This window comes from Helianthus annuus, chromosome 16, assembly GCF_002127325.2.
Source record: "Helianthus annuus cultivar XRQ/B chromosome 16, HanXRQr2.0-SUNRISE, whole genome shotgun sequence".
Taxonomy (NCBI): Eukaryota; Viridiplantae; Streptophyta; class Magnoliopsida; order Asterales; family Asteraceae; genus Helianthus; species Helianthus annuus.
Genome location: NC_035448.2, coordinates 102,699,063 through 102,725,967, shown reverse-complemented (window position 1 = coordinate 102,725,967; position 26,905 = coordinate 102,699,063). Strand labels below are relative to the sequence as shown.

At 38.0% G+C, this 26,905-nt stretch overlaps 1 long non-coding RNA gene across 1 annotated transcript; it reads right to left on the bottom strand.

Moving 5' to 3' along the window:
- Positions 1 to 14,476: 14,476 nt before the first annotated feature.
- On the bottom strand, positions 14,477 to 14,757 carry LOC110923059. The gene is made up of 2 exons (XR_004884387.1): positions 14,656 to 14,757; positions 14,477 to 14,524 (listed from the first exon to the last, which is right to left on the bottom strand). It is a non-coding gene; the product is annotated as an uncharacterized LOC110923059 (long non-coding RNA).
- Between the last annotated feature and the right edge of the window lie 12,148 nt (positions 14,758 to 26,905).

Sequence of the window (26,905 nt, the reverse complement as noted above, 5' to 3'; positions counted from 1 at the left end):
TATCCACTTCGGTGCCATAAGACTAGCCCTAACCTTCCATGGAAGAAAAGGACTACCTGCGTTCTCTCGTATCGCCCTAGTCGATACTAGATTCGTGGAGTACCAGCATGCCTGCATAGGTACCATCCAGACCACGTTAAACGCCGAAACTGTCTTCGTCACCTTCTATCCCAACTTTAATATGCCACTTAATGATCCTTCATTACTCACAGCCTTGAAAGCCCAGATCCAGATCGGTGGTACGCCACAGGTCAATACCTTTCAGGCCACGTTTCATTACCAGATGGCATATCGTGTCCAAAACCACTCTTTGGACATCATGGTTCCCGGATCGCAGGATAACTCTGGCGATGCTCTACTCGTAGACATCGACTCCAACGCCACACCAACCTGCACATATGTTCCAAAATAGTTATCCAGAGAAGAACTTACAAAGCTTCTGCCTGAAAAATGGATAACCAATTACGAACAGATCCACCAAGCACCGGTTCAGACAACCACAGCCCCTGACTTTGTCCGCTACCAGGATGGACAAGTTGAGGTTCGATTTACAAGGCAAGATCGAAGAGAAATTTTCTCTATGATAAGCATGTTGCAACCGGCAGAGGAACCACACTTCCCGTTCGATGTATGCGATTGCCAGGAATGCCTGAATGACGCATATGAACTTGAGTACAAGGTGGAAACCAAAAGGAAAAAGAAAAAAGGGTCCCAAAATGCCCTAAAGAAAAGATATGAGGCTGGAGATCCAAATGTTAGTCTGCTTGGAGAACCATCAGGAAAATTCGACTACTATGTCCTATATGGTAATTCAAAACCAAAACCCAAACAGACACAACCCTCCAGACTGAGACATCCACCTACCCAGGTAGATGAGTGTTGTATGCTCGGGACAACACCTCCGTTTCCTTCCTCCCCAGAGTACCAAGTTGAGTTTCCACCCTTAACCTCTTTTGAGAACACCCAACAAAAAACCAAACATAGCTGGAAAATCAAGAACCCAACAACCGTTGGTGCAATTGGTGTTCCTGAGTCAATAACAACTGCTGAAGCCACACTGAATTGGCAAAGTAAAAATGTTGTTGCCCAAAACAAGGCTCTCAACACCATCCTAGCTCAACAAAACAACATCACAAAGGCTCATGAAGATCTAACAAGCAGAGTTCAAGAACTAGAAGGTATCATCTATGAGATCAGAGCCAAAATCCTTGAGCTACACCATGAACTCCTCCAGCTAGTACACAACTCCCCAGGGCCACAACTTCCACAAGGTCTCCAGCAAAAAGAAGCTGAAATGAAATTCCTCAAGGCACAACTTGCAGACCTTGAGAGACAACACAAACAGCAAAGGGATTCCATCTATGCTGATGACACATGGAGACTGCCGATAACGCCATCAATGCAAACATCCTTTGATCCTCAACTTTTACCAACATTGCCATTTGTTCAAACCTCCCCATGTTTAAGCCTCTGGTCAAAAGAGCAAGCGGAGATAAAAGCCAGAAAGATTTTGAAAAGCACAACTTCTGATGGTGTGAAGAAAACTCCTTGCCCAAAGAAGGAAGCAAAAAAGAACCTTGATGATAGCCCCATCATGGCCTCTTCAAAGGCTCAAGAAGTTCTTCCACTCATAGAAGAAACTCATACATCTTCCTTTCTAAAATTTTTGGGCCAAGAAGACAAAAATAAAACGAATGGAGAAAAACTTATGGATAGCCTGCCAAATCCAGAATCGGATCAGAAGACACATTCAGACAGGAAGACGTTTCTGGGAAAAAGGAAGCGGTGTGAACCAGATCAAGAGGCAGAACCAGAAACGTTTCTGAAGAAAAGAAAACGATGTGACACGAAGAAAACACAAAAGAAAAGGGTTCGGCACATAAAGATCTCGAGAAGAAAAATAAAGGTGCCTAGTCTGCATACCAAGGCCAAGCAAATCTGCAAGACCAAGCAGATCTGTATGGTCAAAGACTCCTCCTGCCAAAGAAGACACAAGAGAGCACCAGCACCTCTCGTAAAGGTTCACCTCCTTACAAGCACATATGCAAAGCCCATCCCGGTAATTGCATTTTTTTATACAGGATCATCAGCCTCCCTTTTGAATCCTGCTATTCTCCCAGAAGAATATTGGAGGCCCCATAACCAGACGTTTTACACAGTCAATGGAGAACCCTTCATAATAGATAAGATAAGTATCCTAGTGTACCTAAGGCTATTTCCGTCATACACAGTCAAACACAGATTCTTGGGGACAGACTCTCATAGAAAAGACTTGCTACTTGGTTTTGATATACTATATCGACTAAGAGACTTAAGATATGGAGAAGAAGGTCTTAGATACAAGAAATTCACAAACCCGTGGGTTTCTTTCCCAAGCCTCTACATGGTCTCTCCCACTTCTCTTGACACCATAAAAGCACAAATAATCAAGTCATCTTGTGCCTCTAGCCATACAGAGTTTCTCACAAAACACAAATCACCATTATGGCTAAACCCATCGTTCTTTGTCTCTCTACCTTTTAAGCAGAATGAAGACATAAACCCAACAAGAGCCAGTCACCCAGGAATGAATCCTGATCATACCCAACTCGCCATACAAGAATGCCAAGAGCTGCTAAAACAAGACTTAATCGAACCGACAACGTCTCAATGGGCATGCGAAAAATTTTATGTGAACAAAAGAAGTGAACAAGTCCGGGGAAAGCTACAACTGGTGATAAATTATCAACCGCTAAATCACTTCTTAGCTGATGATAAATTTCCCTTGTTGGTGCACTACATCTGCTGATTCCGTCTTGTATCGAGTCACTGTCTTAGAACGTTAGATCTGGGAATGTAATATGAGAAATTGGAGAAAATTTATAGAATTAGAGGTTGGATCGCTCTTAGGACCATTAGGTTAGTGGACCGCTCGAGTGATCATGTTGGATCGCTTATTTGGCAAACTAGCTGGATCGCTCTTGTGAACACATTATGGACCGCTCATGTGACATCATGTATGGGCCGCTTATTGGGCCTGTCCAATAAGCGGTCCCAGTGCTCTATATATAGTCCAATGAGCGATCTCATTTGTGGCAATTGCGTAGAAATCGTGCCGAAGCTCTGCCGGTGCGAGATTTGAGCTGTAAACGTTTGAAATCAATAAACAAGTAGTTAAAGTGATTTGCCTGCTGTTTCTACCTTAGTTTCTTGTTATTCCGCACCTGAAACCAAGGAGAAAGCCTCTGAACGACTCGTTCGGGTCGCCAAACGATCCTACAATTGGTATCAGAGCATAGGAGGAGGTTCTCTGCAGAAATTAGCTGGACACTCAAATAAGTTTAAGTGCTAATACATTAAATACGTATCTTGAAATTGTAGGATCGTATTCTGACCCAAACGAGTCGTTCAGAGGCTTTCTCCTTGGTTTCAGGTGCGGAATAACAAGAAACTAAGGTAGAAACAGCAGGCAAATCACTTTAACTACTTGTTTATTGATTTCAAACGTTTACAGCTCAAATCTCGCACCGGCAGAGCTTCGGCACGATTTCTACGCAATTGCCACAAATGAGATCGCTCATTGGACTATATATAGAGCACTGGGACCGCTTATTGGATAGGCCCAATAAGCGGCCCATACATGATGTCACATGAGCGGTCCATAATGTGTTCACAAGAGCGATCCAGCTAGTTTGCCAAATAAGCGATCCAACATGATCACTCGAGCGGTCCACTAACCTAATGGTCCTAAGAGCGATCCAACCTCTAATTCTATACATTTTCTCCAATTTCTCATATTACATTCCCAGATCTAATGTTCTAAGACAGTGACTCGATTCAAGACGGAATCAGCAGATGTAGTGCACCAACAGACTCCCCCTCAGATGTTGATGGAGTCGACTATCGAGTCACAACAATGCTGTCTTCAGTTCTTCAGTCTTGATCAGTCTTCGGGCTTCTCTCTCTTTATCATTCTATCATTCTAAGACACGAACGAAGATGTAGTCGACAGACAACTGCACCAACAGACTCCCCCTTGAATGTTGACGGAATCTTTAGTGAGAGTCTTCAAACATTCACAACTCTTCAATCTTGTTCGGCCTTCTTCAGGAACTCAGCCTGGAATAATATCTTCTTCAGGAATTCCTTCCTGGAATCACATGCCTGGATCATTCTCTGGCTCTAACTTTCATCAGACTCCCCCTATCATAATGCTGGGATCTCTGTCTGGAAATCGTCATCACCATTGAAATCAACTCCTGGCTTTCTCTGTTTAAGCTCTCCTCTGGTTCTGATGTGTCTCCTGGCTATTCGTAGCTTTCTCTGTTTAAGCTCTCCTCTGGTTCTGATGTGTCTCCTGGCTATTCGTAGCAACAGGATCAGAAACCTGCAAAACTCAACCATACTATTACAAACTAATACAATTTGCAATTCAACTTAATGAATCAGCAAATCATATAAGAAAAATTATGAAGATCAAACTGTAGGTTACCATTCAACTTATTCATCAAGTTAATGAACCAAATTTGCATTTCAAATCTTCACAATTTAACACACTCTCCCAAACCACAAGTTCAACATGTTTAGTACTTGAAATGTCAAATATCAGTTCTTCACACTCTGTTGTCGAAAATCTTTTTGCAGTTTTCAAATATTAAACAAAAATACAATATTTTTGGATTTTTGAATTTAGAGAAATACAGAAATGAACACTATTTTTGAGAGATTGTGCAAGAGGATCATATCGGTTTTTTTGAGACATATCACAAACATCATTGATCTTGATTGATCAGCAAGTGTTAAAAACAAATTTACTTCTGATTGTCAGTATTGTTGTCCACTTAAACCTCTACACAAATTTTCAATTGATTCAAGATACGTATTTAATGTATTAGCACTTAAACTTATTTGAGTGTCCCACCTCTTGAATGTACTCCCGTATCCAGATCCCAATATTCTGATTTACAGGTAAGTATACTACAAATGTTATCTGTATATAAATTAGGGGAAAAATGCGAGAACTGAGGGATCTCAGGTCAGAACTTCCGTTCAGCAGAGAGATATCAGCTTCGACTTAGCAGTGGGTCCCCTTTAGAGGATCTTTTCAGCTACAACAACTGATCATCAATTTTATTGTCTAATCAGCTGAGGGCTTTATGCTATGTTTCAAGCATATGAAGAAAGTATTAGCCAGGGACTAGGTCAGAACTACCGTTCAGCAGAAGTCCCGGAATAATACCCCAGACATCACTTGAGTATAAGAACCAAGTATTTCAGAATAAGAAACCTTTCAAACGAGATTTCAGGGGTTACCTATATATCCAAGTAGTGTTCCCCACAACATAAGTAAGTTTGATTTTATGTTTATATCTCGAATACAACTTACTAACTGTGTGAAGCCTACTGACACATCATTAGTAAGACTCGTTTAAAAACAATTTTGACTTTACAAATCTCTAGCATGCTGTGATAGTCCACCGATGTACTATCATCTCCTCTTTTTGCAACAAAACTCATTTTCATTTTTCAATTTTTTTAAATTTTTCAAAATTTTATTACTCCCCCTAAAATCAAAATATGTTTCAATTTTGATTTTCTGAAGAAAAAAAATTGAAAACAAACTATACAAGAAACTTGACAACATAATGTGAATTACCTCAATTCACCATTCTCGTGCAAAACAATCAGAACTCCCCCTCACAACAAACTATTTTCCCATTGTGATTTCAAAACACTTAAGTTTGTTTCAATCAAAATGGTTTTTCCAGAAAAAATTAGTTTGTGTTCACACCATTTGTAGGTTCGGGGTTATCTCTTCATCTTGTTTTCTTCGAACATATAAAAAAAATTATCATTTCCAGTTTTATCATAAACCATCAGTAGAAAATCAAGTACAAATTAATGTCCCTGATTTACCACATGTAAATCGAAAAATCACCAAAGTGAATTTTCTCAAGAAATGTGCCGATTCATGTTCCACGCTTACCAACCTGGGAACTCCGGCAAGTCAGGTTTTTCATTTAAACAGTTTCACCCAAGCCTGACTGTCCTTGGGTGATATTGAATTCTTGTTTAGCAATGGAGGAAAGTTCGTATCATCCATTGTTAAATCTGAATTCTCAGATTTTACCTCAATAACTGGCTCTTCTGGTCTTGACGAACCAGAATCATTGCCTGAATGTGGCTTGTCTGACTTTGACGAGCCAGATTCATCGCCTGAAGGTGGCTTGTCTGACTTCGACATGTCAGATTCATTGCCGACATGTGGCTCCTTTGTTTTTGAAGAAACAAATTCATCGCCAGGAAGTGAAAACTTCACTTTCTTCTTCTTCTTATCCTCTTTTGTCCCCAGATTTGCATCTGATGAATTCGACTTGCTTGACTTTGCAGTTGAGGAAGTTGATTCATCAGCACTCTTCTTCGATCTGTCGGGTGAACCCGAGGACAAAATCTTCTCAAGATATTCTCTTGCCTTCTTTCTCTTTTTCCTCAGTCTGTCTTTCTGCCCCTGTGAAAGTTTAACTTTCTTTTCCTGAATTGACTGTTCTTGAACTTTAGGTTTCAGAACCTTCTGTTCCTAAGGCTTGACTTTGACTGGAATCTTTGCCGATTTCTGAGAATTAGCCCTCAATCTTTCATTAGATTTCCTTGGGCAATCTCTGGCAATGTGACCTTTGATGTTGCAGTTAAAGCACCTCCTGGTCTCATAACTCCAATACTGACAGTTAACAGCAATATGCCCCTGATAGCCGCAGCTGTAGCACACCCTGTTATCATACCAGTTACCACCGTTGTACCAAACATTTAAGTCGTAACATTGTTTGGCCTGGTGATATTCCTTCCTCAAATTTGTGGAATTTGGCTTTGAAGCACTGTGAACCGACCTGCACCACTTATTACCAACAATTTTTGAATTTTCATTTTTTACAGTTTTTGATTTTTGATTGCGATTGGATGATTGAACTGATGAGCTTTTTTTTCTTTTTGAACACTTTTCTCATTTTTAAATTTTTGTTTCTGTTCCACTTTCTTCTTCAAAGGTTTTTGCTTAGAGCATTCTCCCTTTTCAGTCGATTGTAGAACAGTTTTCTGTAATTTTTCTTTTAATTTCAAAAATTTTTCCTTTTTCTTAATTTCAGCATCAGATTCTGTCTCAGACTCATCTGCTGAATAAAATTCCTCATTTTCATCATCAGTTTTCTCATCACAATCTTCAACTTTGACAGAGTCAAAGTTTGTGACATTGTCACTTATTGGCACTGAATTGATTGGTTTTGGACAGGGAAACTTCAAATTTTCTGATGAAGCCACAAAACCTATCAATTTCTTTTCAAGTTCATCAATCTTAATTCTTGAATTCTCAGCTTCTTTTTCAAGCTGAGAAATTCTCTCAAGATGAGACTTGATAATTTTCTCATTTTCATTTTTCAAATTTTCAAGAACAGATTTTTCATTCATCAAAACTTTTATCTGTTCCTGAAATTTTGATTCATTTGCTTTCAGGTTTTTGTTTTCCAACTTGATCCAGAAATCTTCATCTTCTGATGATTTCTGTTTGCTTTCAAGCTCTTTTTCCAACTTTTTGATTTTCACTTGAGCGTACTCACCTTCTTTTTCAAGTTTGATAATTTTCTGAAGATGGGAATTTATCATTTTCTGTTTTTCAATGTTGTTTTTACTAAACACATTTCTCCCATCTTCAAGAATTTTCATTTGATTTTGAAAATCTTTCTCAATTTTTGATTTTTCAATTTCACAATTTTTAACCTTTTCTTCAAACTTCTGACTTTTCAACATCAAACTGTTAAAATTACTTAACAGTTTGTTGTTTTCATCTTTCAGTTTCTCACAAATACCCTGAACCATAAGAATCTGTTTTTCAGCAGTATGCTTCTCGTCTTTCAACCTTTTGACTTCAGATGCCAAACTTTCTATATCTTTCATGAGTTTGTCATTGTTTGTCTTCAAGTTGTCACATTTAGAGCATACTAACGTAGAACTTAAAGATCCAGACTCTACAGATTCTCTGATTTCTGAAGCTTCATCTTTCTTTTCATCGTTAATTTTCATCTGTTCTTCAATTTTTCCAATGAGTTGACTAATTGTTAGACTAGAAAATTCTCCAGAACTTTTTAATTTTAAGATGTAATTTTCCCATTCCTCTTGAGGTAAAGCACTGGCAAATTTTTCGACCCATTCCTCTGATGCTTTGGTTAAACCAAATATGGACATTGAATGAACAAGATGTTTGTATCTCTCAATGACACATCTTGTGCTTTCTCCTGGAAAACCTGAAAATGAATCAAACTCTTTCGTTAGTACTTTTCTTCTATCACATTCTTCTTGAGTCATGTTAAAAATATTGAAATTCATGATTTGATTAAGTGAAACTGCACGATGTACACTTGGATCAGACTTTGACTGATAAGCAGTCCAGATAAGCGGTCCAAACTAAGTTGTTCAAATAAGCGGTCCAAATAAGCGATCCACCACTCGTCCGTATGAGCGGTTCAAAGTAGTCCGAATAAGCGGTTCACAACAGTGAATTTGGAGCGGTCCAAGATCAATCCGACCGAATGAGCGGTTCACGATCCGTCCGGATGAGCGGTTCAAGAGCAATTCGACCGAATGAGCGGTTCAAGAGCTGTTCGATCGAGCGGTCCACAATTTCAAATCCAATTTTGACCCACTTAAACTTCGAATTTTGATCTGAAACTTTCCAGGGTTTGTCACGGTACTATTGCGCACAATCCCTGAGATTTTGAGCGAATTCCGACCGTGAAATCTTCCTGAATCTGAAAAAGAAGATGTAGAAGTAAGAAAAAGTGACAAAATCCAGCTAATTTCTGCAGAGAACCTCCTCCTGTGCTCTGATACCAATTGTAGGATCGTTTGGCGACCCGAACGAGTCGTTCAGAGGCTTTCTCCTTGGTTTCAGGTGCGGAATAACAAGAAACTAAGGTAGAAACAGCAGGCAAATCACTTTAACTACTTGTTTATTGATTTCAAACGTTTACAGCTCAAATCTCGCACCGGCAGAGCTTCGGCACGATTTCTACGCAATTGCCACAAATGAGATCGCTCATTGGACTATATATAGAGCACTGGGACCACTTATTGGACAGGCCCAATAAGCGGCCCATACATGATGTCACATGAGCGGTCCATAATGTGTTCACAAGAGCGATCCAGCTAGTTTGCCAAATAAGCGATCCAACATGATCACTCGAGCGGTCCACTAACCTAATGGTCCTAAGAGCGATCCAACCTCTAATTCTATACATTTTCTCCAATTTCTCATATTACATTCCCAGATCTAACGTTCTATGACAGTGACTCGATTCAAGACGGAATCAGCAGATGTAGTGCACCAACAGACTCCCCCTCAGATGTTGATGGAGTTGACTATCGAGTCACAACAATGCTGTCTTCAGTTCTTCAGTCTTGATCAGTCTTCGGGCTTCTCTCTCTTTATCATTCTATCATTCTAAGACACGAACGAAGATGTAGTCGACAGACAACTGCACCAACATCCCTTACCTCAAAAGAAGTCCCTTTTCCAATAGCTGGTAAATGCAAAGGTCTTATCAAAATTTGACCTAAAGGAAGGGTTTTGGCAACTGGGAATCAAGCCAGAAGACAGGCCAAAAACGGCTTTCTGCATCCCAAACCACCATTATCAATGGAAGGTTATGCCCTTTGGTCTAAAAAACGCTCCGTCCGTTTTCCAAAAGGCAATGGTGAAAATCTTTGCACCAATCCTTGATAATGCCCTGATATACATCGATGATATTCTCCTATTTTCCGAAGATGAAGACTCACATGTCGTGTTACTTGAAAAATTCCATGACATTCTGAAACACTATGGGATCATGCTTTCAGAAAAGAAAATGGAAATAGGAGTCACGACCACTGATTTTCTAGGCATGAAAATCACTGATGGGATGTACCAGCCACAACCACACATCGCCCAGGAACTCCATCGTTTCCCAGACAAGCTGACGTCACAAAAGGAGGTGCAACAGTTCCTTGGATTGGTCAATTATATGGCAGATTTTCTGCCAAGATTGTCAAATCATACAGAACACTTGTTCCCCATGTTAAAAAAGAATCCACCACCATGGTCAAAAAAGCAAACGCAAGCTGTAAAGGGAATAAAGCAACTGGCTGATGTGATGCCTCCTTTAAAGATTCCTGCAACAAACGACAAAAGAATCTTACAGACAGATGCTAGTGATGAACATTGGGCAGCGGTACTAATTACAGAAGATGATGAAGGTGTCAGGAAAATAAGTGGATACAAAAGTGGCACATTCAAAGAGTCAGAAAAGCATTATCATTCCACGTACAAAGAAATCTTAGTTGTGAAGAAAGGAATTGAAAATTTTCAATTCCATCTAGTCGGCTACAGTTTCTTAATTGAAATGGACATGTCCTCTTTCCCAAAAATGCTTGAATTCAAAAGAAAGATGCTCCCAGAACCACAATTATTACGATGGGCAAATTGGTTTTCCCAATGGAAGTTCACTGTTAAGCACATCAAGGGCAAGGACAATGTTCTTGCAGATTTTTTGACCAGACCAAAGGCCTATAAATACATGGGTTCAAACATGGTTCAACATCATCACTCCCACCACAAAGACATCCTACCAGCAATCTTCATGATGGAAGCCGCAAACTCTTGCACCCAGAAGGAACCATTCCACTTGACCAGGAATTCAGAGAAAGGGAGGTTCCAGAAGAAATCGTTGAGATAATAGCAGATCAAGCCCTGAAAGATCGGTCAGTCTTAAACTACAAGACCTTCCTCACTATCACTCTAAAACATCATCGCTTGTTCATGAAAGGTTTAGTTTTGCATCCAAATTATCCTTTCATGAATGTCTTCCACATACGAGACTTGTACAAGCTACCAAAAGAGGCACTATGTTTCTTCTGGTACTTATTTGAAGCCTTTACTATTGCCATGTCCTTCAACACTGCCAAGCTTCTACAGTACCTAATTGACTGCCAGTTCGGTCAATTATCAAAGGAGCAACAACCCACTCTCACCCTCCTGCAATGGTTTCTCCCGGCCCATCAATGGACGGGACAGATGGCTGCAGCTGCAGGAAGCAAAAAGTATTGCATCATTGTGTTCAGAAGACCCAGGTGCTATCTCACACCCACATCAATTCCCCAAGACAGAAAAGCGGCCATTTACCATTCCCCTTTGTCTTTTATCTATGCATGGGTCAAACATAAACCTGCAACCTTCTCATTCAAGCTCTTTCATGAACAAGAATGGATGAGCATCCGGAAATGCTTAGCTATCGCAAACGGTTTCAAAATAGAAGAGATGCCCAAAGAGGTTGTTGAAGGTGCAAATGCATGGAAAAACGAGATCCACACTCGAAAATATGGAATGATGCTCACAGGGAATATATCCGAACGCATATTACCAAGGGGATCACCATACTCACAAGTGATGAATTAGCTGTATGGGACTATGATAAAGAATCAGGCTTAGATCCAGCAGAAGATCCGGACGAAGAAGAAGATTAAGTAAACTTTATTAATAAGTGTGCTTAGGACTAAATAAAGTTTATCACTCTTAAAGTGATAACGGTGTGCTTAGGAAAAGCTTTAGTCACTCTTAAAGTGATGTAAGCGCTTATGTCATGTTTTCTAGAATTCTCTATGTATTATTAGGTGTGTGATGTCATGGATGATGTAATCAAGCCTCTCCTTGGTCTATAAAAGGAAGGCTCCCCCTCAGTTGTAAATCATCCTTGGAAAGAAATAAAATCTTCTTCTATATTTCTCTCTTCTCTCTCACTTTTAATATCGAGTCTTGTTCAGAGTCTTGAGTCCTTCTTAGTTCATCTGAGTCTAGTCCTTCTGAGTCCAAACCCTTGAGTCTTTTCTCTTCAATACCTTTCTTTTATGTTTATCAGCCTAGCCTCCCCCATAGCTTTTACTGGTTTTATATAAATCAGCCATACACTCCCCCCACATCCATACTACTATTTTATCAATGGGTTGCTTACCATTATCCATACTACTATTTTTTTAACCAAATTGGCCCATTTTGGCATGTTACCCGGCCAACCAGCCGTAACCGCGACCTTTAAGTACACGTAGAAAGAAAAGCCTGAGTTTGGTCCGTATCGCTTTTTCCCACTAAATAACTTCAACAAGATGCTAAAGATCACTTAACAAAATCAAAACAAGCAAACCCTTCAATACAAAAGTAGCGTTTGTTTATAAATGCATAGATAAAGCATACCTCATTTATTAGGCCAGATCTTATCTATTGATATAGATATAGATGGGCTGCAATCATTAATAAGAATGAAAAGATGAAATTAATGTTAGCAGCCATTTCTTCTGCGGATTTACTTGACAAATGCGCAGGGGACAGCAATGTTCGAAACCTGATAATTTGATTCGAGATAGTTGTTGTTAATCAGTACAATCATATCATGTTATTCGTCCCTGAATATATGAGTAATAAATACCTAATTTCTAAAGCTCATCGTTTTCTTCTCTGACCATCAGGGACGGACCCATAGTTATACTATGGAGTCAACCTTCCTCAATGAAGAAAAAATAGTGTTATACGCTCACTACAATCCTGATTGCCCTATAAAATTTTGCAATCGCCCCCATAAACTTTTGAAACCGACCCTCATGAAATTTCGAAACCTATCTCTAAGAAATACCAAATTAGAAATTTTTAAATTTTTAAATAGAAATTTAACATAAACAATTAATCTTAAGTAAACGCTAATACAACTTACATAGAACATTAATTATACCCAGCTTCTAACATATATGGTCGTAATAGTTTAAGACATTAAGCCCAGTTGTTTAGATTTAGATGGTTCAACAGTGTCTAATGTCTTAACTTTTAAGTCCATGTTTAATTTAAAACCTTAATAGAAAAGAAAGAAGTGACAACATAGTTCAAAAGCAGAGAATAGCAATCCGCGATCCCTATCACTTCGGCCAGATTTCGGACAAACTATTCTACTCTTCGGGTATGCTATTCCGCCCCTTTGATGATTTGTTTGGTTTGTTTGATTAGGGAACAGGCTTTACAAAACTATAAGTTATGATTGACACTTCATGAATTAGAAACCAGTTGTTAAGTATGGTTTCACACAATAATTATACCCCTAATATAGAAATTATTAACACTATACAAATGAGTTGTTTGAGGGCCAATATGCAGTCAATCAAAATCAAATAAACAACAAGAGGATACGCTTGGTTACCTTTGACACGGTGGCAAGAAAAAACAAGCCAAATGTTGCGAATCCCTTGCGCTTTTATGGTGCTTTAATCCATGCTTATGGAGCTGAAAACTTCATCTCGAACAAGCACGAACTGGATTTTGGTGTTGGGATGGTGAGCTATGATATGTTCATACACCCATTGGTCCGTGAGGCGTTGATTAACAGTAATTCCTATGATTTTGTTGTTCGTAACCGAGATCGCTACCTCGATTCCCGAAAGAAGGTTTAGTATCTGGTGGTCAGCATCATAAAGTTTGACTCGGCTCACGTTCATGTCTTGTAGGATTTCAATTGACCGAGCTGGATACTGTCATTGAAAGAAAACATCAGAAAAATTAATATGCAATTAATCATAAATCTAAACAAAGATAACTACTCGGCTCACGTTCATGTCTTGTAGGATTTCAACGTATGCATGTAAAAACGAAGAAAGCAATAAGAAAACGCTCACCATTGGATCAGGGGCATCTTCTTGTTTGCACATGATCCAAGGGACACCGGCTTTTAGACCGTTAGCCATTTGGGCTGCCCATTTAGTGTAAGCTTTTCTAGGGGCACCGATATCCCATTGACCCATTCAACGGGCCCGTACTCGTTCTCTATCTGAAAACACAACCAAGATTCAAATGCATTCTTTACAAGTACAACTTTAAGTCAAAATAAAAACCTAAGACAAGATAATTGGACCTCCTTAAGGCTCAAATAGTTCCTCTGACTTCATCATGTTGACTATTTTCGCCGTAAATCTTTCCATTGCAACCTTTATCATGATAAAACAATCAGTTTATGAACAAAGGTAGATTCGTAAGTTAAGTTATCCGACTTATCGTTCGACATATAAATTGCTAACCTTGAAAGGTTCATTATCCGTTCTGAAGGACATATACCGGGTACATATTTAAGCCAAACAAGGAATCCCCTCCATCCAAACAGAGCATACTTAACGTTTATTCATCTATAAATGATAAAATCACATTTTTTTTATCATTTTCGATATTAAGATACTTATGCCTTATTTTAGTCAAAGTTGAAATGGACTATCAACATGCTTGTCTCTTTCCCTTTTCGCAATAAAAAATACCCGGAAAACCACTACTATAAAAGAGCAAATTATGATCGAAACATGGGGTGATTAATGATTTGATGTATTACCCGAAATTCCACTCTGCGCAAACGTAAGGGCCGATTCGTAAATTAACATATAGGCCTGCTTCTTGTATCAGTTTCATGAATTTCACCAAATCATACCTCCCTTCAAAGTTGTACTGGAAACATGATAATTCATCAATTGAATTAATAAAGTTCGATCTCATGGGTGCTTCTTGTATCAGTTTCATGAATTTCACCAAATCATACCTCCCTTCAAAGTTTTACTTTTTTTAGTAAAAGTTTATACCTTTCCAGGAGATGGTTCATGCCCATTCCAAAATACATAAGTTTGTATGACATCTAAGCCTCCATCTTTGGCCTTTTTTATAAGATCAGGCCACATCTGCAAACACACACAAGATATTTCAAGAAACTAAAAAATATTTATGAGATAACTGATAATTTTGGACCAAAATAATCCAAATTATTTGAAAACAAGAGAAACCCATGTTAAAAAAAAATATGAAATTAAGGCATCAAAGACCCAAACTTATGCAAACAAAAGAAACCCATATGAGAAAAGCCCAAACTTTTTACACACAAGATCAAGAATCAACAAAATAATGTAAAACAGAGAAACCCATATGAAAATTAAACAATAATCTTCACAGTGAAGAAGACCCAAAAAGGAAAATATTAACTTTTAAAGGAGCATTGTGTCATCAAGAACAAGAACACCCAAAACATATGCAAATTAAAATAAACCAAATTGAAAAAAAAAAGAGTGACGATACAGCGAGATTCCCCAAACCATGTACAACTCGAAACCCTAATCAGTAAAAATTAACAATCAAATACCGTAAGAAGTTACACAAAATACTTCACTAAAAAAAGTATCTGAAATTACCATCATGTCCATGTAAGATGCTTTATACAGGATATATAGAATATAGAATATATAGAAGATAGATAGATAGATATATAGATAATATAGAGAAAATAATAGAGAAAAACAACAAAAATGTCATCACATTGAAATCTCAATAATAGAAAAAAATATAAAGAAAGTAAACTACACCTCTATATTTAGAGGTTTATATTCAACCTTCTATATTTCTATTGTGAGTGTGTAGGAACGAGATAAAATAACAAAGTAATTGTTTGTGAGTAAGAAATAGATAAAGATAGGGAGTTGGATGTGAGATGTTTTTAAAAAAATTAACCAAAATTTAGAGAAATGTGTGTTTTATAGGGGTAGCTTTGTAGAATAGCAACCAAGTTTTAAAAGTGTTCCAATTAAGTCACTCAAGTTTTAAAAGTGTTCCAATCAGGTCACTCAACATTCATTCTTCATTATAATTAAGGGTTTTTTCATCAATTTCATAAGTAACCATGGTGATGTGGATTTTTGTTTCCTTTTTCTCTTTTATTTGATGCTAACGTCGAGTGATGACGTGGATTGTAACTTGTTTTTTTTAATTTTTAATGTAATTAAATGGTTTTTATTTTTAATAAATATAATTTCATATATTAAAATAATTCGACCCTAACATCTTATGCTTCATTTTTTTCTTGACACGTGGAAAAAAGAACATGGCTCGATTTGAATGTTAAGTTATCTAATTGGGACAAAAACGACACCAGCGACCTAATTAGAACACTTTTAAAACTTCATTACTATTCTGTGAAATATTCCGATTTTTATATACATGGAGATGAAAGCTTCAATGTGAATGCTCTAAAGCCCTTTTAAAAGTGTGGAATTTAGTATATCCAGATGTTACAAAGAAGTTGTCTTAGATCAATGGAATGAAATAGGGTGGCAATGAGTTAATTCATATACCGACTTTTGGAACAATGTACAATCAACAATGTTATTATCACTTTAATAAAAACAAGAGTGAATTTCAAGGATTGTCCTTTATCTTTGTACCCATTTTCAGGCGTTGTTCTTTATGTTTAAAATTGACGAGTTTTGTCCTTTATGTTTTCATATCATACACGTTTTGTCTTTTAGGCCCAACCAGTTAGTTTTTTCAGTTAAATTTGGTCATATGCTTTGCACATGAGGGCATTTTTGTCAATTCAAAGGTAAGTTCAACGACAGATTTACAGCTCAAAGCTTCTGCAACCTTTGAATTGACAAAAATTCCCTCATATGTTTGCACATGACCAAATTTAACTGAAAAAACTAACTGGATTAGGCCTAAAGGACAAAACTCGTCAATTTTGAACATAAAGGACAACGCCTGAAAATGAGTATAAAGATAAAGGACAATCCTTAAAATTCACTCAAAAAACAATGTTATTATGTTTTATAAATGACCATTTATTGACTAAATGTATAATATACATGTAAATATGAACTCATTTAATAAAAACATTTTACAACTTTTGCCTTTTTTCTTAAACACGTAAGAGGTCATGTATTAAACTAGTACACTAATCATAAATATATTTTTTTAAATTTTTTAGAGAAAGGTGCCCGGATAGTCTCTGTGGTTTGCCCATTTTTTACCTTTAGTCCCTAACTTTCTAAACTTACAGCTATAGTCCCCAACTTTTGCAATTTCGTTCCCGAATAGTCCTTAGCGTGGATGGGGGTTAGTTTTTGGTGTTAAGTGGGTGTCAAATGACTAAAATACCCTCAATATTAAACAAAATAAATTAAAACAGGTCTTTTACCTACCAACCCACCCCACCCCCACTCATCTTCCCTTTTCTTTGTTTCTCCTCGTCTGCACCATTAATTTCCAAACCCCCACCACCATAACAAATCTTTCAAACCATAAAAAGCTTTGCAAGCTGCCATGTGCTTCTACCTTCTAAACGAAAACAATAGGTGCTCGGAGGTTGGTGATTAGTGGTGTATGGTGATGAGCGAAGGTTGGTGGTGGGTTGCCGGAGGTGCTCGAAGGTGGGTGTTGTTTGGTATAGAGAATGAACTGATTTGGGGTTTGAATTGTATTGATCAAGAATTGTATTGTATAAAATTAGGGTTATACAAAGATGGTGTTTATATAGTCCACCATATTACACAGTAGCCCCTATACTATTTGTTTCCTTCTTTCCGACACTCCCCCTAAAGTTGAGTAGTGGGATTTCCAATACTTAACTTGCTCAAATAGCTACTAAATGCATTTCCGTCGACTACTTTTGTGAGAATATCTGCGAGTTGATCTTTTGATGATATATACGGAAGCTCTATGATCCTTTCCTCCAGTTTCTCCTTGATGAAATGTCGATCTACCTCCACGTGTTTTGTTCGATCATGCTGAATTGGATTTTCTGATATTTGTATTGCAACTGTATTGTCGCACATAATTTTACTGGGTGCTGCCCTGTTGGGATTGAACCCTACCAGAGGAACAGATAAGGAAAGCCAAAACCGGATCACATCAGTGGATTAATCATAAGCAGTTGTTTACATTAAGCTTTCCTCTTGACAGTGGTTATCTAACAGCTGATAGATTTCAAGTACTGCTCAATAGAACAACTGATGAACCAAACACTGGTGAAACTCTAAAGACTGCTGAAGACAAACACTGACGCTCTATCTACTGATTTTTCTTAAGTACTGCTGAAGGCACAAGCACTGCCCATTGAAGGACTGATCACCTTTGAAGAAAGCACTGATGCTCAACATCAGTGCTCAGGCTACATCAGTGGAAAGTGAAGCAGTAGTTTTCCTAGGTTTTGTATTTTACTTATAATCAGTTGTTAGACATCAGTAGTTTGTATAGAACAGTGTTTACAGGTTGTTAGGTTGTTAGATGTCACTTTCATGGTGACGTCAGCTGAGATGCCTTAGTGGTTTGGTTTGCCTATAAATAAAGCAGTACCCTGTACTGTTACATTTGATTGACTGAGCGAGTTCTTCTCCTCATGTCTAATCCTTTCATCTTGTGCAACCAACCTTGGAGTATCAGGCTGAGGGGGAGCTTAGTTTTGTAAGCATGCTTGTAATCATTTGCTTTGCAATTCAATCATTCGACTTAATGTGAAGCATTTGTTTATCAAACTATTTTCTTCTTTGATTGTGATTACAAAGTTTGTATTCATTTCCGCTGCACTTTACATTATTTCATACTCTCTTAATGTTCAAATTATACAAACAAACACAATCATGAGAGCCTCTGATCCTAACAATTGGTATTAGAGCTCGGACAGTCAAATTCGATCTAACAATCAATTTGACATAACAGTTCAGCTCAAAATTCATTGATACTAAGGTTGATTGTATTTTGTTGAAAAACAGAGTAACGAGAAATCATGTTCAAAATGATTATTCAGATACTCTGTAAAACAACCAAGATGTCATAATATACACAAATTCCAAACAACAAGTGATTTATCTCAACTGTTGTTATGAAATTTGTGATGATTTCATCAGATTTTATACTAAAGTATGAACCTCAGATTAACAAAACCTATGTTCATATAAACATTAGTGTTTTGCTAACATAGAAAGAGGGAAATAAAACTTTAGTCATGAAATCTTATGTGTTAAAAAGCAGGATTGAGAATCCTCAAAAGGACCAAATCAACCCTGTCAAAACACATTAAGAAAATCAGGGGTCAAGAAAATCAGGGATCAAAACAGTCCAAATCATACGTAATGTGAGATTTGGTAATAAAACATGTACAAATGTGACCAGATCTCTCAAAACATTACTGCAAAATGATTCTGGATTAAGTTTTTCTTCAATAAAATCTCCCAGTAAGTATTTTTGTACTTATGTATGGGAAAGGTAAAAAGAGAAGAAGAAAATGAACAAAACTCAAAAGTGTGTTTATCTCAAAACCTTTAAAGTCAAAAGGAAAGAGTATAAACATAAAACACTTATGAGTCCAAAGTTGGGTAAACAATGGTCATCATGTAACTGTATGCATTCATTTATTCAGGAAAAGTTCAGGTAACAATGGTATCTCCAGTGATTAACCTTACAAGAAGAATTTGCAATAAATTGACAAGAAAATGGTCCCAAACAGTGGTCATAAAAACTTGAGAATGATATGATTGTGAGCTTATTTGAAGAATTACTAGATCCTTTTTCATGTATTTTCAAAATAACCTTTAATTTTAGAAAGGTGCTTTCCTCCAATAAAAAACCGGATATATTATTCATTTTTTTCGAATAATATATTTTGTACTTTTACTCATTTTTTATAGTAAAAGTTTCCACACCGGTCAGGATGTAATTTCCTTGTTTTTGTGTGAAGATTATTATCCCTAAAAACAGATCAAAAGGAGATGGTACACATGTCAAGGTCATATTAAGCTCAAGTCTGTCTATCACAGATCAAAAATTGATTGCAAATGGATTTTTTAAAAACTACTGAGATACTCATGTTCTAATTCAAGTAATTAGACATAAAATGAGTAGCCTGAGTAAAGAAGTTTTCATCATCTGGGATGCTGAACCACTGTCAGGAATAATGAACATGTGGCAAAACCTTGAACAAAAATTTCTGAGATAACTGCTGACAATTTAAACTTGATAATCTGCATCTAAAATGTAGTTTGTTAAGTATAGCATTTCTGCAGCTCAACAGATGTTGGACATGATATTATGTTCACACAAGACTAAATTAATTCCCTTATCTGAACAAGCAGATGCTAAAATTATTTGTCAAAAGTTCAACCACTGCTGCACTAACAGTTGCTGATGTAATAGCCTTTTAAAAACTCACCATCTTCCTACCACTGCTGTGATCAAACATCTGGTTACTGTCCACTGCTGAAAGTCAACCTCTGTCCTCTCATTTTCATGATATACACTATTATTCAAAATCAGTGTTTTATCCACTGATATGCTATCCACTGATGAAGTAAAAAGCATCCACTGATAGTAAAAATCACCCAATGTTCCATTTATTACCGTTGTAACTACTGATGTTTGACTCATCAGTGGCTCTCAAAACAACTGTCCTCCATTATTTAATCTTTCAGGTGTTGACACGTGCTCAGTTTTTAGCCATCAGATCGTTGTAACCGCTGCCACATCAGCACTCGCTTTTTCCCTAAATAAAACCCTGATTAAACCCAAACAGGGGCTCACACTGTCGAATTGAATTCCAAAATTCTCATCTCAAAGCAGTTTCCCACTCTTCTTCACAAAAACATTCTTCGATCCTAACATTCTTCGATCTTCCTCATCAAAATGACGAAATCAAAATCGAAATCAAAATCAAAATCATCTTCTTCATCCACTTCTAAAGATGCCACTCAAATGGCCGCTGAACCTATCGAAATACCATACAAAGCTCCTCACAACTACTTGGGTATACTCACAAAACCCACTTCTACCAACACTTTCGACTCCATCATCAACACCTTATCTGCATCAAAGTACAAAACTTTGCTAACAGCAGATGCTCCTATTTACCTACAAACCTAGAGAGAGTTCTGGAATAAGGCTACCCTTGAGAAACAACGTGACATTATCACAGCCATCAACTCCTCGATACAGGGTAAAGAAATTCAAACATCTCCACAATCAATTTCAGAAATCTTTAAACTCGATGATCTGAAAGGTAAAACTTCTTTTTCTAAAACCGAGTTGAAAAAGGATTTCATGAATAGGGGATATGCAGAGCAACCAAAAAGGGATACCTTACAAAAAGGTTTCTTCCCTTCTGCACCAAGGTTCTTATTTCACACTCTTTTGATGTGTGTTTCTAATAAAACAACTGCTTTTAACGAAATACCATCAAAGATTCAATGTCTGGGATATGCTATTTTAAAAAATGAAAATTATAATTATTCCCAGGTGATCTTTGATGACTTGGTAAAAAATGTTGATAGCAAATCATTCTTGCTTTTCCCAAGGTTTTTAAGCTACTATTTTGAACAAAAATTTGGAAAAGAAGATGAAAATTTGCTCAAACAAGGTACCTATTTTTAAATAAATGGTTTAACACCTGAGACATTCTCAAGAATGTTAACATCTCCAAAAACAAAAGCAGAGGTACCTGAGCAGAATTTAGCAGATGATACTGCTCTTCAGGTATCGGCTGCTGAGCCCACTGCTCCAGGTGATCATATCAGCACACCCACTGCTTTGAAACCCACACCTGCCACCACCAAAAAGACCAAAAAGAAAACATCCAGAAAGCCCCCCAAACCCAAAACAAAGGCACCTCTGGAAGATGAGATCCCAGAGTCACTGCCAGTGACAACACAAATGTCACCAATAACCACTGCTGCTACTTCCTCATAGCAAATGTAAGAAAGATCTCCACCATTGCCTCAAACTCCTCCTGCATCCTCACAAAAGGATCAGGTTGTAAACACAGGGACCCCACATTATGAAGCTCTGGACCCACTCGAATCCATCTTCCTCAGTCCTGATCCCAAGGACATGTCTCTTTCAACTCCATTATCTTCACCCCTCACATTACCACAATCCATGCTACCTTTGTTGCATGCAGTTAATATAGCTCAGACACAAACCAGTTCCTCTCAATCACCTATCACTGAGAGTATACTCCCACAAGTGACTGGGTCTGATGTCTATACCTCTGCTATCCCAGCAACAATTGAGGAGGTTACACTGCAGGAGTTACAAGTAACCCCTGTCAGTAGTTCAAGTGGAGCAGCCACTACAAATGTTGAACCTACTGGTTTACATTTGGACAGTGGTTACATTCATAAGACTCCCTTGAAGGCAATTTCTTCAATAGCACCACTGAGAACCACCAGTGAGTTTGTGATGCCCACTGGTAACCTCAAAAGGTTATCAAGTGCTGAAGAAAGAAGTCCCCAGTACCGAGAACAAGGGGCATCAATGAATGACTTTTGGGATTCAGTTCCTAAGTCACACATTGGTACAACCACTGCTGGTGGGGATTCAGATGATCCCATTAACTTGGGTGATGATTCAAAATATCAGGAATTGACGGGCAGAGTTTTGAAAAACATTAGAAAATTCAAAAATATTAGAAAATTTGAAAAAGCCAAAAACATGATAAAAATAAAAAACGAGTTTTGGGTGTATAAAAGAGGAAATGATAGTACATAAGTGGACTGTCACAACATGCTAAAGAATTGGAAAGTTAAAATGTGATAAACAATCTCACTGCGGATATGCCAGTAGGTTTTTATACATTTAGTAGATTGTGACGAGATATAAACCTAAATTCAAACTTGCTTATTTTGTGGGTAACAACTTCTTGGATATATGGGTAACCCCCGAAATCTTGTTTGAAAGGTCCCTCTTTCTGAGATACTAGGTCTTTATGCTTAGTGATATCTGGGGTATTATCCCGGGACTTCTGCTGAATGGAAATTCTGACCTAGTCCCCGCATAATACTTTCCGCAATGCTTGTAAAAGCACCGCCCTCAGCAAAATGATGAAACAATAAAATTGATAGTCATTGTTGTTGAAGAAAAGATCCTCTAAAGGGGACACACCAAAAGTCGAGCTGTCATCTCTCTGCTGAACGGAAGTTCTGACCTGAGCTCTCACGGTTTCGCATCTAACCCATTACAGATATCATCTAGGTATTCTCACATGTAACGAATATTGGGATCTGGATACATGAGTATATTCAAGTAGTGGGACACGCGAATAAGTTCAAGTCCTTAAGACATTAGTATCGTATCTCGGATCAGTTGAACTTTGTGTGAAAATTTAAGTGGACCAATATACTGACAATCTAGGTGAATTTTTTAGAACTTAATATGTAATGAAGCTTAACGGTGTTGGTGATGTGTCTCATAAACTGATATGATCCTCTTACACAAACTCACAAAAATAGTGTCTGTAAATATTTTTTTATTGCATTACATTTCTCTTATTACAAAATCCAAAAAGATTTTAAGTGTGTTTTAGCATAAAATTTTGAAAAATTCAAAAAGATTTTCGACAACTGATATTGAAAAGCTGATTTTCAAAATACCGAGTGCTAAACATGATGACCATTGTGTGAAGGGAGTTTGCCATTAAACAAAATGAGTTCTAATCAAATTTACAAGTGGTTCATCAGAAATCTGGTTGATTTGAGGGAGAGCTTGAGTTAGTGCATGCTTTTTGAAATTAAATTTGTAAAACTTATTGTGAGGTAGAGATTGTGCAGATAGTCTGAGCTGGAAGAGAGCCAGGACACGATCTTGGAACAACATCAAAAGCTAAGTGATAGAAAGCCAGGTTGATCGATCCTGAAAAGCTTGAGCTTGAAGAGCCAGGGTTCCAATACCTGAGGACTCAGTGGTCAAAGTTTGAGCCAGGCAACGATCTGAACCTGTGAAAGCCAGATTACGATCCTGAAGCAGATGATGCTGATGAACTTAAGGAATGCCAGCACATTGTTAGGGGGAATCTATCTGTTGTTGCTGATAGAAAGAGTGACAGAGACTGATAAAGACTGAAGTTGCAAAGACTCGACACCGTAAGACTCGTCAACATCTAAGGGGGAGTCTGTTAGTGCATGCATCTGTCGACTTCGTCTTGTATCGAGTCTTAGACTAGATAGGATAGATCAGGGCACGTTGTACGAGAAAAAAGGTGGTATACGTGTGTAATTAGTGAGATTTCGCTTGAAAGTGCTATAGGAAGAGATTCCGCTTGAAACGGTTTGGAGCGGAATCGCAAAGTGCCTTATTCCGCTTGAAGCCTTTCAAGCGGAATCAGATCATTATATATAGGTGATGTGAGGTTTGAGCGAAATCAGTTGTGAATGTTCCTGAAAATCATACCGAGGTGCTGTCGGTTTGATTCTTGAATGTAATTGCTGTTAAATCAATCAAATCAGTGATTTAAGTGAAGAACAAGTTGTTTCTAAGTCTGTTTCTTGTTTTCTGCACCTGAAACAGATCAAAACTCCTCTGAACGACTCGTTTGGGTCAAATACACGATCCTACAGCCGTTGATTCCTAACTTTCTTAAAATCCTTGTGTCCGCGGCAACGGCGCCAAAAACTTGATGCGTAGTTGGTGTTATAGGTTTTTATATATATTTTTAGCCCTTTTTAACCACTTTAGTTAAGTTTTAAATTTATAAAACACGATATTTACTAACACCAAACACACATATGGGCAAGTGCACCCATCGTGAGCGTAGTATAGTATTGGTAAGATACCGAGGTCGTCCAATGACACAAGAGCTTTTAATACCGGTTTATCCTCAACGTCTAATCAAATAAAAAAATTTAGAAAAAAAGGTTTTAAACTAGAAAAATAAAAACTAAAATGCTGAAAATAAAAATAAAATAAAAACAGATTGACAAGATGAATCACTTGGATCCGACTCGCCTTTAGTGTAACTTTTGATTATTTCCGCACTTTTACACTTTTTAAGAGATTATCTTAGTTATTGTAGTAGGCCCCTCTTTTGAAGGTGACGTTACCCTCAAACCAGTAGTTTGAGTCAGCAGGGATACAATCCTAAAGGGTTGGATTATTGAAAGATAATTAATTAAGTTATTAATGCGTAATGTGGTAGGCCCCTCTTTTGAAGGTGACGTTACCCTCGGCTTAGTAGTCTAAGTCAGCAGGGATACAGTCCTAAATAGCCGGGTTAATGTTTTAATAGTAGTTTACATATAAGGGGATCAAGGAGTTTGGACCCCCGCCATCCAATACCAGTAGGTATTGAAGGAGGTCCTACTAAAGTTGACCCAGGTCCTTGCAGTATCTATACACTGAACAAGGCAAGACACTTACCAAACCATTCCCTTAACCCCCGACCAGGTAGCCAAGATATCTCCATATAGACGGTGGAGATATGAATGGTGAAAATCTTTTATTTTATATAGACAGTAAAATAATGCCAAGACACCACGGACAAATGATAAGGAAGATTCACCTTCAACATAAGAAACTAGTTATTAAAGTCATTAATACATAACCAAATAAAAAGTGCGAAAAGATTAAAAATAAAAAGTATTACACTAGACACTTGTCTTCACCAAGTGATGTAAGAGACTTAGGCAAACATGGCCTTTGATTATCATGAACTCTTACGATCAATCTTGGATCCCGAGACTACTACACACACTCTATGATGGATGATAGTGGTGGATGATGGTGTTGTGGTGGTGGTGGAGTGTGGGTGAAGTGTGAGAGAGGTGGTTTGCCAAGAGATGGTTTGCAAATGAGCCAAGCACCCCTATTTATAGCCTGCACAGAAGCCCGGACACAGCCCCGTGTCCACCCATCTTCTATTTCTTCATTAATTGCAGTTTGTCTGCATTAGTTGACCACGCCCCCGTGTCCGCTGGGCACGACCCCGTGTGCAGAAGCGTATCTGTACTATCAAGATTTCCCTAGATTCTGCGAATCTTAGAGTTGACCATGGCCCCGTGTCCGCTGGACACGCCCCCGTGGTGGGTGATAGAAGCTTCTACAACTTTGTCTTTTCTGCAGACACTTGGGCACGGCCCCGTGCTCATTGAGCACGGGGCGTGTTCAGCCTTCTGTTCTCTTGTTTTTGCTTGGGAAGATGCTGTCGGGGGGTCGGGCATGCCACGTTTATTCCTTTTCTTATATTTATGTTAGATTTAGCTGCCTTTTTGATTCTTTTGTTCATTTGAGCTCATTTAATCCTGAAAATACAAAAGGAAGACAAAACCAGAGATTTCTCCGGCTCCATTTCCCCTAAGCGGTTCAGATCCGAATCACACCAATTCAATCACACCTGATTCAATCAACAATGAGGTAACTTATGACACAAACCTGATTCAATCAACAATGAGGATTCACACGAATTCAATCAAACCGGCGTCATCATCTTCATCATCGGCATCATCCTCATCACCGGCGTCGAAACCCTAACCCTAACCCTAAACCCCAATTTCGCGTCGAAACCCTAACCCCCAACTTCCACGGTGACGGCGGCGGAGGTGTTAGTGTCAAATCTGAGATATATGTTCCGATTGTAGCCCACACCGTAGATCTGAACTACCGATTCACTCACAAATTGATTCTCTCTCTTAGTCTGATGGTCACTCAAAGGTGCCGCTGGGTGTGACGGGTCATTGCAGCTGGTTAGGTTGTGACGGGTGGTTGCAGGTGCCGTCGCTGTTCCTTGGGCGTCATCGGAGTTTTGGTGTAGTGGTGGTGCGGTGGGGATGGTGGTGGTGCAGTGGGGTGCGGTGGGGATGGTGGTGGTGCCGTGGGGGAAGAGAAGATGATGGTCTGCGGTGAACTCTGTGTGAAGAAGAAGTTGGTCTGAAGAAGAAAATGATGGTCTTTTATGTATTATAATAATTGTATAATAATTCCAAATGACCAAAATGCCCCTGCACAAAAAGACAAAATAGGCATGTTGGAACAGTAAAAAAATGAGGGTTTTTGAATTTTGGACTAAAATGACAATAAAAGGGAAACCATAGAGACTCAGATTTAAAGTAAAAAAATGAGAGTTTTTGAATTTTGGACTAAAATGCCAATAAAAGGAAAACCATAGAGACTCGGATTTAAAAAGTTTAAGATTTGAATTAAAATGGCAAAAATGTCCGAACCACGTGAATCAAAATGACAGTTTACTTTTTTTTTTTTTTTTTTTTTTTTTTTTTTTTTTTTAAGGGTCGGTATTTTATAGGACAACATCAT